Genomic DNA, 18,548 nt, shown 5'->3' with positions numbered 1-18,548 from the left:
TACCGTACAATAATTCAAGATGTCCAAAGTTCTTCTAATATTCTCTGAAATATCCCTCCCAGGGATAAGACCAGTTTGGTCAGAATGAATCAAATTATTGACAATCTGTTTCAATCTTTTAGCTAACACAGTGGTAAAAAATCTTATAATCACAGTTAAGAAGGGCAATAGGTCTATAATTACTTGAAGTTGAAACATCTTTCATTTCTTTAGAAATCAGGACAATCACTGCCAATTCCCATGAGGGAGGCAATAAAGCTTTCATAAAGATATTATTACACACTTGAGTTAAAGGTTTAACTAAAATAGATCTGAATCTTTTATAAAATTTGACAAGAAAGCTGTCTAAACCAGGGGCAGTGTTATTTTTAAGAGATCCAATCGCATCATCAATCTCATGTTCTGAAATTAAACCATCCTATAAATCTCTATCCAAAGGCTTTAATTTTGGGACCAAATCTTTATCTTGAAGAAATTTTCTTATCTCTTTAGGGTCCGGATTTGTAGTAGCATGTAACATGGAGTAAAATTCTGAAAAAGTACTTGGCATTTGTTCTGAGGAGAAAAGCACCTAACTCAATTTATCCCTAATATGCTTAATTCTTTTACCAGACTTAAAATTATATCATGAAGCAGTTTGCTTAGTATGGATAAAAGAATGGATAATGTTGTTAAACAAGAAACTCTTAGCGTTGGAAGATCATGGAAATAAATTTGGCTGGCACGCTTATATGTATTATGGGGGGGGGGAGATAGACGGCTTTTTCTCTCACCATTATATAAAAAACAGCTTGCTAAATACATGGATGAAATATAAGAAATATGGAGATAAGAGAAAACCGTTATGGATAGTGCCAGCCGAAGTGATAAAAATAACAGCTGAGACGGGTGAAGAAAAGTGGTTATCATATAATCAACTATTAAAAATACAAAGTTGCAAAATAGAATTGAAAACTGCTGAAGAGCTGAATAATAAATATGATTGGTTTCAAATGCAACAAACAAAGAGCTTGGTAGAGAATGACATTAAAACTGAAGGAATAAGAAAAGAGCAAACAGAAATGGAAAAAGTTCTGCTTGGAGACAACAAAAAATTAATTTCAAAATTATATATTACTTTTAAAATGGTCTACGGAAGATGAAGTAGTGAAATCTCAAATGATTAAGTGGCCAATTAATGTAAATAAAGAAATACAGATGGAAACTTGGGAATATTTGTGGAAGAACTCTATGAAGCTTTTGACGTGTCATAGTATTAAAGAGAACTGTTTTAAAATGATGTATAGATGGTATATGACTCCTAAGAAATTGGCAAAGATGAATAATAAGACGCCAGACAGATGTTGGAAATGTAAAAAACATGAAGGTTCTTTCTACCATACATGGTGGACTTGTGAAAGAGCAAAAAAGTATTGGCAGATGATTCAACAAGAAATTTCTAGGCTCTTGGGATATGAATTTAAGAAAGTTGCAGAGACTTTTCTGTTGGGATTACAAATGGAAAAATGTCCAAGAGAAGATAGAACTATAATTTGGTACTTGCTTTCAGCTGCTAGGACATTATATGCGCAGTTGTGGAAGCAAGAAAAAATATCAGAGAAATGGGATTGGATTGTAAAAAGTTATGACATGGAGTGAAATGGACAAATTAACAAGAATTTTAAGAGACTATGATTTAGAAGATTTTAAGATGGAGTGGAAAAAGTTCAGAAGATATGTAGAAAAAGAGTGGAAAATAAAAGGACATTGGACAATTTTTGATAATGATTAAGTCTTAGAAAAAAGAAGAATATTAATTTTTTTGTTTTTATTAGTTAAGGGTACCTTTAAACATTAGTACTTTAAGTAAATAACACCGGCAGGGGTCAAGTAACGGGGGGAGGGGTGGGTAAAAAGTAATATATGGGATAGATAAAAGAAGTTATTAATGATGCAAGAAATATAATTTGTTACCATATGTTACCAAATAAAATTGTTTTAACAAAAAAAAAAGATCAAACTTCTCTAACAGATGTTGTAAGCCAGTAGGGCTTCTCTCTTTCTTATTCTTTGCACTAAGTCTAATAGTAGATTTATCCAGGTTCTTATCCAAGATTACATTTAGGTCTCCCCCTAAAATTAAATGACCCACACTAAATGTCTGTAGCTTCTCAAATACTTGTTCTAATAAGGATATCTGAGCTGTATTAGGTGCATAAACTGAAGCTAGTGTTAGCTCCTGCAAACCAATTTTGCCTTTTATAAAGACATATCTGTCTTCTGTGTTAATTTGTTGGGCATCTACCACCATTTCGAAATCTGAAGAAATTTCTACTCCCACTCCACAGGCTTTAGAAGTACCAGCGGCTATAAATTGTTGCTCATATTGATGGAGACGTTTCGTGCTTTGTGTTTAATATGAGTCTCTTGTATGAAGAGGATGTGGGGCTTTTCCTTCTTAATTATGGAAGAAAATCTGAAGGCTTTAATATTATTTAGACCTCTAATATTCACTGAATTAATATTTAAATTATCAGCCATTTCAATTAAAATCAATTAACCCTACCTCTCAAAAGAATATTGTTACAATGCTTTATTATATTACTTCTCCTTCTTCCCTTTTAATCCTATGTCCAGTATCACAACTAATTATAATTCTAGCACTAAATGAGAAGAAAAGTAAGGGCAGAAAATTATATATAAAAAGGAAGAATACTTTATTTTCTCCTGACCAGATCAATACCTAGCAGAAGCTTATCTCAAATAAGTTTATTTCTATGCTCCCTTATCCTAAATACTATACTAAGAGTCTTAAACCTAATCTTCCCTAGCAATGCAAATTAAAAAAAAACAATTACACACAAAATTAGGGCTCCACACTACTCTCTCCTTTGAGATAAATAGAAAACACATAGAAAAGGAAAATGTGATACACAAAAAACAAAAATACCCTCCTATCCCACCCTTCCCACCTTCCCACCCCCCACTCACCCCCCTCTCCACCCCTTGAGAAACAAGCTACAGCGGAAGAATACAATTAACAGTTCAAGTTCCAAGATTCCCTGTCCTCCACCGAAAATGCTAGAAACAGAATATTAAAACAAGAGGGTGGTCAGCTCAGAACGAGAGCCCCAACCTACAGACCAGGTGGAACTGCACAGAACATTAACTGTGCAACCAAAAGGAGCTGAAAAACAAAACAGGGGTAATATCCTCCCCCTTCCCTCCCTTCCCCCAGAACACTAATATACATCAACATAATATATTCCTCCACCATTTTAAATCAAAAAACAAATTAGATAATCAACCAAATCAATAGAAGTATTACTTTTGCCTTACAAAAGTCCCTTTCCAGCCTTATTACAAAGCATAACCTAATACAGCTATTAAATCAAAATAGTTTGAAGCATCAACACAATCTGCTTCACAGCATTTTTTCAGGTGTGGTCCCAGTTGGCCTTGGCCTTTTCTTTGATTGCCCAGTCGCTTCCATAACTTCATTTTCCTCTGGAGTGACAGACTGGAGCAGTTTTACACCAGAAGCCTCATCCCACGCTGAAAAAAGAGAACCTTGAAAATATACTATAAGTCTTCCTGCAGGAGACCATTTGTAATGAATGTCCAAACTTTGAAGCGTTGACACTATCACCATAAGAGATCTTCTCCTCTGCAATGCTTCCATTGGAATATCTGGAAACACCCATATCTTTAAATCCTGCAGCTTTAAATAACCCTCTTCTTTTGCCAAGTCTAGAATTTTATTTCTCATGTCTTTATTAGTGAACTTTACAATTATATCTCATGGGCTCCTTCGTTTGGGGCTGCTGATTGCTTTCCAGATGAGAGGGGAGCCCTGCACTGAGGAGACCCAGGGGCTACCAGTAGGAATAAAAGAGCACTGGGAGGTGGAGGTTTTTGTCATAGCCCCCTCCTCATCATTTGATGTAGTACTTGGAGTGGGTTGGTTGGCCCGACACCAGCCGGACATACAGTGGGGGGCGCAAACGATCGACTTCACCGATCAGCGGTGCACCCATCACCATTGGCAGGGGCGATGGAGGCCAACACCTCCCCCTAGGAATGAGAAAATGTGTTTATCGGTGGAAGAGGTCAGATCAATCCCAAAGGAATACAGGGACCTCCACAAAGTGTTTAGCAAAGAGGAGGCTGACAAACTGCCGCCCCACAGGGACACTGACTGTGCCATCAAATTGATCCCAGGGCAGGAGCTACCAAAGGCAAAGCTGTACTCAATGGGGTGGGCAGAGAAAGCAGAGTTACGGAAGTTTATCGACAAAACCTTAAAGCGGGGGTTCATTAGGCCAGCAACCGCCCTGCACGCCTCCCCGGTCCTCTTCCGGAAGAAGAAGGACGGGAGTCTGAGACTTTGCACAGACTTTCGCAGGACAAACGGGATTTCCATGTCCAACGTTTACCCTATCCCACTAATCAAAGACTTGCTGAGCACGGTGTCGGAAGGGTCCATGTTCACAAAGTTAGATCTGAGGGATGCTTACTTTCGAGTCAGGATCAAGGAGGGGGATGAGTGGAAAACCCTTCTCTACACTTTGAGGAAGTGATAGAAAGATTGGCAAGGACAATCTACACACAGACGATATTGGGTTGGATCATCTTCATCCAATTTCTTTTTAGTGACAACAACGTTACTAGACCACTCAGAAGTGCATGGCTCTATCACCCCCATTTGTAGCACCTTCTCAATTTCTGTTTTAATTATTACCCTCATAGGTCCACACACAGGATAAGGGTTTTTTTCGGATTTCCAATAGATAGTCAGTGTTTATAAGCAATTTAATGCAAAAACTCTATGACTTGGCAGGGGTGACCTAACAGTGACCTAACAGAAATGGGAAGGAATGCTGACATGAATGTTAAAAGCCTTTTGCCTAGAACATGATGGCAATTGGGATGAGGCTATTCCACTTCTAGTTAGGTCAAATTGAGATGCTGTGCATCCATCCCTTGGAGGTTTTTCACCAAATGAGCTAGTATTTGGCAGACAGTTGCCAGGAATTCTGGAATTATTGAAGGCAAATTGGGAGGGAGTTTGGGCTCCTGAGTCTGCATCAGAATATTTTGCTAATTTACAATACACTTTGAGAAACTTATGCTCATCAAGCCCTTACAGAGCTAGGGAAAAACAAAAAATATACTTTGATAAAACAGCTAAACCCAGAACCCTACAAGTTGGAGATCAGGCCTTACTTTCGAGCCCTGAAGGTGTAGGAAAGCTGGATTTATATTGGACTGGACCCTTCAAGGTCACACAGAACCTTGGAGATGAAAACTATGAGATCAGAGACAAAGAGAGAGGCCTATTATTTCATATTATTGCTTTAAAAGATTTGTTACTCACCAAATACAGCAAATGTTAATTGAAATTTGGCCAGAGGAGGGCTTTGACATCCCAGATCCTCTTGAAGAGGCCAAAAGGCCCTCTGCAGTATCTGAGATCCCTGTAAATGAGGCTCTGTTACATGAACAGCAACAACAACTATGAGAGCTGTTGCAAGAATTTTAAAAAAATGTTTACTGTTCTTAATGAAACAGCTGCTGAAAAGCAAGTTGCCCAGTCTATAATGACAAGGAGAAATCTTTTTCCTGATTTGGTAGGGGGGGAAGGACCCTGAACATCAATTTGTATTTCAGAAAATGGTACTTGCACTATTGGAATCTTCCCCAGTGGCACCTTAATATGATCAGAAGAATGCCCCACCTTTTGATGTATTTCACAAGAATTGACGTACTCTTTAGTACCTTTGCTCACTCTAGGTTAATAAAATGCTGCAGTGACCTTAGCAAGAGTTCTCTTAAAACCCAAATGTCCAGACAGTGGAAGGTCATGGGCAAGCCTTGGAACTTCTCTTCTAAAGAGTTCAGGGATCACTAACTGCTTTACTGGTTGGCTCCCTTTCCTTTGGGTAGGTGTTCTCTATATAAAAGATCATTGGGCCAATAAATCTTACTATTTCCAAGTTTATCCAATGGGCAATCAATTTTCTCAGCAGCCTCACAACAGGATTGTAAACCTGGAAATGTCTTTAACAAGTCCCTAAAGACTTTTGAATCAAATTTCATGGATGGAACACTGCTATCAGTTATAGATGCAGACTGATTACCATAACCTAAAGATTGCAGGGTGCCTTCTCCCTTTTCTTGATCCCTCTTTCTGTTGAAACTCAAATAAAGGGCTTTCTTCCTGCAGAACTGGTTGTAGTATTTCTGCAGCTCTGGTTTTGCTTCTAGTAGTTACTGGGAACTAACTGATGCAGTTTTTTGCTTTTGACATTCTAAAATAAACATCCATCACAAACAGAAAGACAGGCTTATCCCCCTTATGTAATAATGGGATCGTATCAGATCAGTCTTCTATAGTAACCTTGGTGTAGGTAACAGGTTGTTATTTGGGCTGGGCATCATATGTCCAAATATCTACCTTCCCATCTGGTTGTAACCATAGTTTATTAAAGGTAGTTTCACAGATAGATGACATATCAGCCTCACTATCCCATATTGCTTTAAAATGGGTGCCCTCCTGTACCTTCACATGAATTGTTCTCTTTCGAGAGCACCAGTCAGTTTGTTCTTGACTAATATAACATGAAAAGGGTCTTTTAGGAATGTTAGTCAAGTTAATACAGTTCATCTCAACTTCATCCCCCACTGGCTGATTCTGCTGTTCTTTTTAAAACTGTACTTCTCTGGCAGGCCGATTGGTAATCCACCCAGGCTTCTGTATACATACCATCTGAATCTGAGATGCTTCTTTAGTAGAGGCAGTCAACACACTATCTTGAGACTGTATATCCTGTTGACCTTGATCTGCCAAAGATGTTGACACCTAGCTGAATATTTGGTTGCTGTGACGTATTCTTCCCCATCAGCCGGAGGCATCGAGCCGAAATGTGACCCCGTTGCTTACAATAATAACAAGCTGGTACTGCTGGCATGGAACTACTTGGTCCCCTGCAATCTTGAGCATGAACTCCTGCTTAAACTGGGGGACGCTGCTCAAGGATTGAGATGGGCAGCTTTTGTTGGTACTCTTCGTTCCTTGGCTGTTGTGGATGCTGGTATAGTTTATCTCCATTGGCTTGGCATTTCCAAACCACTTCAATTGTGAAGGTTGATTTGCAGCAGCAATTTCATCTAGTATCTCTGCAAGTATGCATAACTTTCTAGGCCTCTGAGCTCGAACTAAAGATGCAATTTTTGTGGGATAACTTGAGAAATTTGTTCTTTCACTATTAGTTCCAACAAATCATAGAAGGTACGCACTTGAGTACCCTCTGCCCATCTCATGCAGAGTCTCTGTACTCTGCTTACAAATGCACTGTAAGATTCTTCTGGTCTTAACCTGACATCGCGAAAGTGTCTTTTCAGTTGTTCTACAGAAGGCCCAAATTACTGAATTGCTAAACTTTTGAAATAATGGTAATCTTTAGCTTGATTTGGGGCTAATTGAGCTAATAATCCAACAACTCCCCCATGCATACACCATCTAATTACTCCCAAATACTCTGTTTCAGGAAGATGGTAGTCCTGTGCAGATGCTTCAAACTATGCAAAAAAGGCAACAGCATCTTCACCAGGCCTCAGTTCTGGGAATTTTAGCTTGGACCATCTATCATTCTGATTTTGGACAAGATGGTTTTGAAGAAAATTTATCTATTGACTATTTTGGCCTAGTAACTGGGTCAGCAGAGTGCATAACTGTTCCATTGGTCCCACTGAGGGCATTGATGATGATTGCTGCTCTTGAGAGGATACAACATATATTGAAATCATTGGCTGAGTATTCACAATGGGAGTTGGTCTGTTGTCTGTTGGCTGAGCAGAATATGAAGATTGTAATAGTTGAAGTAGGCCATCAGAATATTCTTCCTTTGAACAACTTTGTAATCCCTCTTGCCATAGGTAGGAGTCATTTCCTAGATACAGTGCCTGTTTCTGAAGATCACGAGATGATTCATTATGATTTAATTGGTCTATTTCAGGATTTTGTAAGTAATCTTCATTATGAGAGTGTAGCTGCACTGATGAATCAGATGAAGCTTTTCTAGTGTGGCTAAATGGCACAGCAAACTCTGCTTCGTAAATCATTTGGTTAGACACATTACTAGATAACAAAACTCTATGGTTTAAACTCATATTAATATAAAGAGCATAAGCAGCTTTCTTCACTTGTCAAACTTCAAAACTGGATTTGTTGTTGTTCAGTCACACAGTCAAGTTCAACTCTTTGCGACCCCATGGACAAAGTCAAGCCAGGCCCTCCTGTCTCCCACCATCTTCCAAAGTCTGCTCAAATTCGTGTTTGTTACATCAGTAACGCTGTCCAGCCATCTCATCTTTTGCCGTCCCCTTCTTCTTTTGCCTTCTGTCTTTCCCAGCATTGGGATCTTCTCCAGTGAGTGCTCCCTTCTCATTTGGTGGCCAAAACTGGATACATGGATACAGCATTTATAATACAAATCCCGCTGAAAATTCCTGCTTTGCTGCTACCATACGTGGTTCAGGGTCTCGCCCTGAGCCCCGTCGCTCTGCAATTAGAGTTGCTCAGGATTCCAGGCTAACAAGTCCAGTCTGCTTTGACTACAAGGGGTTGCTTCTTCAGAAAATCCTCCCCTTCTAATCTAGGGTTCAATTCCAGGGGCAAAAGGCACTTGCAAATAATGCTGTTCCACACTTCAGTCTTCAATTAAAGTCCAACAAGAATTTATTACAAAAGAGATTAAAACAAAAATACAACTGTCATTGCAGTGAGTCCTATGAGCAAACAGTCAAGTCATTAAAACTCTGTGATCTACCCTGAGCCCATTATGGGAAAGGGTGGAATATAAATAAATAAATAAAGCAAGCAAGCTCCACACCGGCTTGGTGATTAGGGAGGAATGCTCATTAAATGTCAGAGTCTTTCTGGCTGCAGAACAACGCCCCCAGAACAAACAAAAACAACAAAAGGAGCATGTACAACTCAATAAAATCAAACAGTCAAATGTCCGAGGAGTGAAGATTGCTATTTCTTCTTACTCCCCCACCTACAGCCTTCACCAACAAAAAGAGAAAAGTTCCTCCAGCCTCCTTTTTTTGCTACACTGCTGCTAGTTAAGACCAAGAGCTTATTACTCGCAGCTGTAGCTATTTAAAGAGGTATGTACCAGATTTCCAGCTTGCTCTAAAGATCTGGGCTAACAACATTTCCATATACACAGTCATTGAGAATGTTTAGAAACTCAATCTTTTTCTCCCGACCAGAACACATATTGGCCCAATCAATGTGTGGGTAGTTAAAATCACCTATTGTGACACAATTTTTACAGTTATCCGCTATCTTTAATTCTTTCATCATTTTATAATCATCCTCTATCTTTTGATCCGGCGGGCGATAACAAACTCCTATAGTTAAATTTCCTTTTGGACCAACTATTTCAACCCAAAGCATTTCTAGAAGGGAATCCAATTCTCTTACCTTCTCAATATTACTGGACTGTATACCCTCTCTGATATACAGAGCCACCCCACCTCCAACCCTTCCCTCCTTATCCTTCCAATATAATTTATATCCAGGAATTACTGTATCCCACTGATTCTCCTCATTCCACCAAGTTTCTGAAATACTTACAATGCATTCCAACTCCTCGATTTTACCTCCCCGATTTCATATACAGCATTTGTATATAAACACCATAATTTTGCAGGCAAGTTAGACCCGCAACCTTTCTCCTGTTGCCTTAAGACTTTGCAAGACAGTCCATACTATTTGTCACCATCTCAGTGGACAACTCTAATCCATTGCCCAATAGAAAAGTAAGAACTAACCTATCATACCTTTGAGATGTGTTATCCCAAACCAGAGACATTTCATCTCCTGTCAGCTTTCCCCCAAGATTCAGTTTAAAAACTGCTCTGCCACCTTTTTGATTTTAAGAGTCAACAGTCTGTTTCCTTCTGGGGACATGGAGACCGTCTCTTTTGTACAGCTCCCATTTGTTCCAAAAAGCATCCCAGTGCCTAACATACTTGAACCTTTCCTCCCTACACCATCGTCTCATCCATGCATTGAGACTCCTAATTTGTGCCTGTCTCTCTGGCCCTGTGCGTGGAACAGGTAGCACTTCTGATAAGGCTACCTTGAAGGTCCTGGCATTGAGTTTCCTGCCTAGCAGCCTAAATTTTTCTTCCAGGACCTCATGACTGCATTTCCCCACATCGTTGGTGCTGACATGTACCATGACCACTGGCTCCTCCCCTGCACGGTCTATCATTCTGTCTATAACATACATAATGTCTGCTACCTTTGCACCAGGAAGGCAAGTCACGATACGGTCAGTATGTGGTTTTTCCACCCAACTGTCTACTTGTCTAAAGATTGAATCACCAACTACCAAGACTCCCTCCCTGCCCAGGGATGGTTCCTTGGCACAACAGGATACCTGCTCACCAACTGAAGAAGAGGTCCTTTCTGAGGGCGCATTCCCCTTAGCATGGTGCCCTGTTCCTTCTCAACCCTCATGCTCCCTGGCAGCAGTGGGGCTACCATGTTCAGAGTGGGACACATCCATCAAGTCCCCGAGAGCCTTCTCCAAGTGCCTAACTCACTATCTCTGCTTCTGCAGGTCAGCCACCTTGGCCTCAAAGGTGTGAATTCATTCCCTGAGGACCAGGAATTCCTTGTACTGAGCACACACCCAAGACTTCTCTCCAGTGGGCAGATAGTCATACATGTGACAGTGCAAAACACTAGAAAAGCCCCCCCTCCCCACTGGCATTCTACCTTCATAATAGCTTTTTAAATATACAATCCTCCCTTTAAGTTCTTTTGTGTTTATGTGGCTCTTCTTGTGGAAAATCTACTTACCTTATTGGGAACACAAGGAAACTAGAGCCACCGCTTCCTGGTCCTTCTGGCTACTTACAGAGCCCCCAGGCTAAGAGCCACAGGCCAAGAGCCCTTTAGCTCTCACCTCTGGCAAGGTGCAGCCTTATAAATGCAAAGAAAGTGGGGCCAGCAGTCAGCCCCAGGCAACACAGACACTCCCAATCAGCAACAATCATTTACTGCAATCACCTACAGCTCACTCAAAACAAACAGCAGTTCCCCAACAACCACACAAACTCAGACTCTCTCCTCCCACAAAGTAGCAACCAGCGAATTCCTCCCATCTGTTAAGAAAATGCAGTTCAGAAAAGGCAAATACTCACCCTTTCAGCAGCCCACCTTTCCCACTCTCTTTCAGAGCTCAACTGTGACTAAAAGGCCATTGCCATTTGGTCCCACAGCAGCTGACTGGCATATATGTTGCACTTGTACTATCGTCTACTTTATTTTAAGAATGAAACCATCCAGTCTTCATTCCACTACTGTGCATGTACAAACTCCTTCCCTTATGTCTCTCTTCTTTGATAAGAGAAAGAATGAGGACAGCATCGTATATTAAGCAGAAGTCAACAGAGTAGAAATGCAAGCATAAAGTTCTCTAATGCAGAATCTTAAGCATCTGTCTTGCAGCTTCTGGGGTTGGGGTCAGAAGGGATAAGTAAGGGGGCAGACATCATTTTTTTTAAACAAGACTCCTCTTGTTTCTCCAATGTTTATGAGGCCAATGGAAATAAAATCAGCATAAACAAAGGAATCTGCAGTAAGGATGACTGACTTCGTGAATGTCTGAGTTCATGCATGTGAAGCACCTTTAGCTGAGCTCTATAAATGCTAAGCATTGTTGTTGAATTGCTACAGTGTTGCACAGAAGTTAATGAATACAAGGCTCTGATTTAGGATATCTGCAGAAAAATATCATCTAATGCCTATTACTGTGGTTCATGACAACATGAAATAGGGCTGGTAACCTGGAGGGGGGGGGGACAATGAACATAAATCTGTGATAAAAAGGCCAGGAAAATCACATCTGGTTGCCAATAAACTGCTGCGTAATACTACTAAGGATAAATTAATAGTGGCACTTGGCAAGATAACTGAGCCAGTGGAATAATCCGGGTCATACATTGTACAGGCAGAGCATGGACAGCTAGTTTATACCTGTCAGCAGATTTGTTTTCAGTGGCAAGCCAGCAAGATTATGACTGCCCATCCTTCCAATTACTATAATTTGAATCTGATCTACAATTTCATCTTTATCATCTAAAATGCGACAAGGTGTTCAGCTCTTTTTGTTTTCTGTGAAGGTATTCCTTATGTTTTTATTGTTCTATCATTTCCAATAAGTAAAAATGTAACCATGTTTACAGCAAATGTGTCGCTCGATGTTGAGAGAGAGAGTTAAATGCTGATGGTCAAAACAGAGGACATATAAGAACGTAAGAGAAGCCATGTTGGATCAGGCCAATGGCCCATCCAGTCCAACACTCTGTGTCACACAGTGGCCAAACACACACAAAAAAAACCCCAAGTGCTATCAGGAGGTTCACAAGTGGGGCTAGAAACACTTCCACTTTATCCCCCCCACCCTTGCAAGAACCAAGAATACAGAGCATCACTGCCCCAGACAGAGAGTTCCAACAATACGCTGTGACTAATAGCCACTGATGGACCATATGCTTATCCAATTCCCTCTTGAAGCTGCCTATGCTTGTAGCCACCACCACCTCCTGTGGCAGTGAATTTCACATAATCACCCTTTGGGCGAAGAAGTTCTTTTTATCTGTAGGATCTTTGCTTGCTTATACTGTGTTAGATACGATCAGAAAAAAAAGTGTTGAGCTTTTTGGACTCTGAGGCTCTGTACAGACTATTTGGGGAGCAGCAAACCAATCATAAGAACATAAGACCATGTTGGATCAGGCCAATGGCCCATCCAGTCCAATACTCTGTGTCACACAGTGGCCAAAAGAATTATATATATATATATATATATACACACACACACACACATATATATATACACACTGTGGCTAATAGCCACTGATGGACCTCTGCTCCATATTTTTATCTAACCCCCTCTTGAAGCTGGCTATGCTTGTAGCCGCCACCACCTCTTGTGGCAGTGAATTCCACATGTTAATCACCCTTTGGGTGAAGAAGTACTTCCTTTTATCCGTTTTTACCCGACTGCTCAGCAATTTCATCGAATGCCCACGAGTTCTTGTATTGTGAGAAAGGGAGAAAAGTACTTATTTCTCTGCTTTCTCCATCCCATGCATAATCTTGTAAGCCTCTATCATGTCACCCCGCAGTTGACGTTTCTCCAAGCTAAAGAGCCCCAAGCGTTTAAACATTTCTTCATAGGGAAAGTGTTCCAACCCTTTAATCATTCTAGTTGCCCTTTTCTGGACTTCTTCCAATGTTATAATATCCTTTTTGAGGTGCGCTGATCAGAATTGTACACAGTATTTCAAATGAGACCGTACCATCAATTTATTCAGGGGCATTATGATACTGGCTGATTTGTTTTCAATTCCCTTCCTAATCATTCCCAACATGGCGTTGGCCTTTTTTATTGCAATCGCACACTGTCTTGACATTTTCAGTGAGTTATCTACTATGACCCCAAGATCTCTCTTTTTGTCAATCTCTGCAAGTTCACACCCCCATCAACTTGTATTTGTAGCTGGGATTTTTGGCCCCAATGTGCATTACTTTGCACTTGGTCACATTGAACCTCATTTGCCACGTTGACGCTCACTCACCCAGCCTCAACAGATCCCTTTGGAGTGCCTCACAATCCTCTCTGGTTCTTACCACCCTGAACAATTTAGTGTCATCTGCAAATTTGGCCATTTCACTGCTTACTCCCAACTCCAAATCATTTATGAACAAGTTAAAGAGCATGGGACCCAGTACTGAGCCCTGCGGCAGCCCACTGCTTACCGTTCTCCACTGCCCTTTTATACTCACTCTCTGCTTCCTATTAATTAGCCAGTTTTTGATCCACAAGAGGACTTGTCCTTTTACTCCATGACTCTCTAGCTTACTAAGGAGCCTTTGATGAGGAGCTTTATCAAAAGCTTTCTAGAAGTCAAGGTAAACAACATTTATTGGGTCTCCTTTGTCCACATGTTTGTTCACCCCCTCAAAGAAATGTAACAGGTTAGTGAGGCAAGATCTTCCCTTAAAGAAACCCATGCGGAGTCTTCCTCAATAACTCGTGTTCATCAATGTGCCCACTCATTCTGTCCTTGATAATGGTTTCTACCAACTTTCCCGGTATTGAAGTCAGACTGACTGGCCTGTAATTTCCCGGATCTCCTCTGGAACCCTTTTTAAAGATGGGGGTGACATTTGCTACCTTCCAGTCCTCAGGAACGGAGGCAGATTTCAATAAAAGATTACATATTTTTGTCAGAAGATCCACAAGTTCAACTTTGAGTTCTTTCAGCATTCTTGGATGAATGCCATCCAGACCTGGTGACTTATTAGTTTTTAATTTGTCTATCAGTTATAGGACCTCCTCTCTTGTCACCTCAATCTGACTCAGGTCTTTCAACACCTCTTCCAAAATAAGTGGTTCTGGAGCAGGCAAACACTTCTCATCTTCCACAGTGAAGACAGAGGCAAAAAATGCATTCAGCTTCTCAGCCATTTCCCTATCCTACTTCAATAATTCTTTGACCCCTTGGTCATCCATGGGCCCCACTGCCTCCCTGGCTGGTTTCCTGCTTCTAATATATTTGAAGAAATTTTAATTGTTGGTCTTTATGTTTTTTGCAATATGCTCCTCATAGTCCCTTTTTGCCTGCCTGATCACAGTCTTGCATTTGATTTGCCACAGCCTGTCTTCCCTTTTATTAATCTCACTTGGACCGCTTAAAGGAGTCCTTCTTACCTTTTGCAGCTTCCATTACTTTGTTTGTTAACCATGTAGGCCTTTTCTTATACCTGTTTGTTGTCAAGTCGACGGATTCAAGAATGAGTCAAAGTTGATATTAAGTTCCCATTTATCGATAACCGGTACTCTGGCGCAAGCCTCTAGCTTGCTAAGAATGAAACCAATACAGCGATACAGGAGGAAACATTCACACGCAACTGCTAGATACTTCCTCAGACGATAGCTAGCCAATGCTCTTGAATTGTTATGCAAGGCTTCCTCCCACCTCAGGCCCTGAGAAGGCGCCGGCTAGTTCCTTCACCCCAGTTACAAATCAAAATAAGAAAAGGGGGGAAGGGGAGCAACTAAGATAGAACATTAGTAGCAGTGGATCCATTAAGATTTTAACAGGGCCTATTGCTTAGGCCATGATCCCCCAGTCTTAAGTCATTATTAGTCGATCTTGACATATGTGCCTTTCCTCATGTGGTATATATTTTATCTGAGCTTCTAGGATTGTAGTTTTAAATAGCCTCCAAGCTCCCCCAAGGGTTTGGACTGTATTTACCTTTCCTTTCAGTTTCCTCTTCACATGCCTCCTCATCTCAGAGAATTTACCCTTTTTAAAGTTAAAAGTGGTCGTGCTGGTCTTTTGGGGCAACTCTCTATTTATGCAAATAGTGAAATCAAAAATGTTATGGTCACTGCTCCCAAGCGGTGTGATCACTTTTACATCTCTCACCAAGTCTTGGGCATTACTTAGGACCAAATCCAGGATCGCCCCACCCCTAGTAGGTTCTGTTACCATCTGCTCCATAGCACAGTCATTGAGAGCATCTAGAAACTCAGGTTCGTGCATGCCTAGGAATTAAGTTTCTGGCACAGAACTCTCAGTGCACATGGATTTTGTAAATGTGTGAGTTGACCCACACTGTCAAGATTATAGGAAAGCCACTGTAATATACTGAGTTTGATGCATTTGTAGTTCACATGGAACTGCTTTGTTGGTGACTACATATTACAAAGACAACATGGCAGGGCTGAGACCCCACTTATATACATTCCCAATAATGCTCCTCCCCCAGTCCATACCAAATCACGGCAGTCAAACTTCACGCCATGACCACTCATCGGTTGCTGTACAGAGTTCAAATCATCCAAGTCCTTAGGCAGTCCTGCAGTTTCCCAGATGCCTGTGAAACTACTGTGGAGCAGTAAATTCAGTGCAGTTAATTCATGTAGCCAACTCAATACATAACAGTAACCTTCCAGCTTTGTGTGCCTTTTTGTTGCACGGAACAGCTGATGATGTGCATGTATGCAGTGTGACTGGAAGCCATGTTGCATTGTGCAAAAATGTGCTGTTGCACTTCAATGGGAATAGTTCATCGCCCAGAGATGCATAACGTTCCTGGGAGGTACGATATATGTCACATAATACTACCCAGATGTGTGTTATAGGAAAGTGTAATGTTTTGCAGAAGAGTTTATAGTACAGGCAAGGGTTCTGTTTAAGAGTTTAAAAAACTTAATACTGTGTACTGATAAGCTGTTTGTGTAGAGCCAGCGAGGCAGCCTTGCAGACCCTGCATATTCTGGGAACAGCCTATGCAGAAGGAGAATCCACAAGAAGCAGCCTTTATTTCTTTTTAATTAAACTCTTCGATCAACCCTTCTTCCCCTTTCCCTGATCCCAAGGCTCTTCCATTAGTGTTTCCCCTCCCTGCCTTACTAATGGCCTTGCAGGCCCTTCCCTGATATCACTCCCCCACCTCACCCCTGGGCTTCGCCATTCTCCCCTCCCCACTGCTGTTCAGAGCATGATTTACGAGAAGGCAGCACCAATTCCAGTCTGGCAGGGGAGTCGGGTACCACACTGGCTGAGAGAATGGCGCCGGTGCCAGGCCGGGGGGGTGGGGTGAGCACAGAGGGCACAGCTTCCCAGAAAGAAGGCAGAGGGGGCATGGTAGCCTTAGAGTCTGACAGAACAGGAAAACCACAACGCAATGGCATCAGATCCAGCAATTTCCTTCCCCTGTGTCTGTATAAGAACAGAAAGGGAATCCTGCAGCCAAAGAAAACTGCAAAGGGGCTGGAAGTTCAGTCAGGGTGGTCAACTCTGGGTTGGGAAATTCCTGGAGATTTGGGGTTGAAGGGCAGGATTTTGGGAGGAAAGGGATAATACTGGAGTCCACCCTACAAAGCTACCGTTTCCTCCAGGGGGATGGATCTGTGTCGTCTGGAGACCAGCTGTAATTCCAGGATAGCTTCAAGTCCCACCTGGAGGCTGGCAACCCTGTTATTCAGTAACCTGTTTTTGTGTTGTTTTAACAATTGGTTTTGTGCCTTTGGTAGGTACATAAATACATTCAATGCTGTATAAAAACAGTATATCAAACGTTGAGCTGGTCACATAGATATCCCTGATGAATATTCACATAGGCTGAAATATTCAGATGGTTGCCCTCTAAAGCACAAAGTATGTCATCTGAGGTTTCCTCAGCTGCCATTCTTAATTATCATTAGGTATTTTTAATTACCTTTTATAACTTAATAATTCACCCCCATTGATACATTTATGTTAAAGTATCAATGAAGGCAATACACTCAAAGGATAACAGAGTCCGTCGTCTTCTTGGGGAGGGGGGCATGCAGGACATACAACTGAAAGTCACTTTAGTGACCTAGGGAAGGTCTGTGGCTCAGTGATAGAACATCTGCTTTGCAAGTAGAAGGTCCCAGTTTCAACCCCAGCATCTCCAGTTAAAGAACCAGGCAGGAAACTATGGGAAAGACCTCAGCTCGAGACCTTGGAGACCCACTGCTGATCTGAGTAGACAATACTGACATTGATGGACCAAGGGTCTGATAAGGCAGAGTACCATGTGGGTTTCCACCCTCTTGCCTCACACAGAGAGATACCCCCTCCAGCACAGAGAACAGAGAACTCAGTTAATGCGTTGTACATGCTCACAAACCGCCACACTACAGGAAGAAAAAAATCCTTGTGCCAGCTGAGGCTCTCCAGTCTATGTTCATGAGCTAGTGTGTTTTTGTTCCACTTGCTGCTGAAAGTCTTAGCTCCTCTGGAATAGCTACCCCACTATCCCTCCATGCATTCTGTACCAACAACATCAGTGCAAATAGGATTCTGCCCATGTTGTGTAGAGGATAAATTAATGTTGGACTATAAGGGAGATACAGATTCGGAACCCAGCTCAGTTTTGCATCTTCGGGAGTTTCCTTGAGCCACTCACTGCTTTGTTGTCTACATGCAACAAAGAAGGGGGCAGAGTAAGGATGTACTATAGCATGTGAAAAGATCTTGTCTTTGGCCACTATCTTCTTCAGCTCTGTTGGTGGTGATAACCCAAAGAAAACATATGATTTTATTTTTATTTATTTATATCTGCATGCACACATTTCCACCAAAGCCTCCCTCCCTCTGCAGATCCTCACTAGGCTGATCCTGAGGGTCTATTCTCTCTTTCTCTGGCTGGGTGGGATGGGCTGCATAAGGAGCAGCACTTGGCAGAGCTGCCCCCCTTCCAGTGCTAATACTCAGTGCTAGGGAGTACTGCCATAAAAGCAGAAGAAGAATTGTTTTTATATCTCACTTTTTTCTACCCTAAAGCAGGGGCATCAAATGTACGGCCCGCAGGCCAGATCCCTCCCCCCCCAAGGGCTCTAGTCAGGCCCACCAACAACTGCACATTGTCTGCTTCCTTCTCCCTTGCCTGCTTCCTTTGGTCGCCATTTTGAGTTCTCCCCTGCAATATGCCA

Source organism: Heteronotia binoei, chromosome 5 (genome assembly GCF_032191835.1).
Source record: "Heteronotia binoei isolate CCM8104 ecotype False Entrance Well chromosome 5, APGP_CSIRO_Hbin_v1, whole genome shotgun sequence".
Lineage (NCBI taxonomy): Eukaryota > Metazoa > Chordata > Lepidosauria > Squamata > Gekkonidae > Heteronotia > Heteronotia binoei.
Note: the sequence above shows the minus strand (reverse complement) of the source record.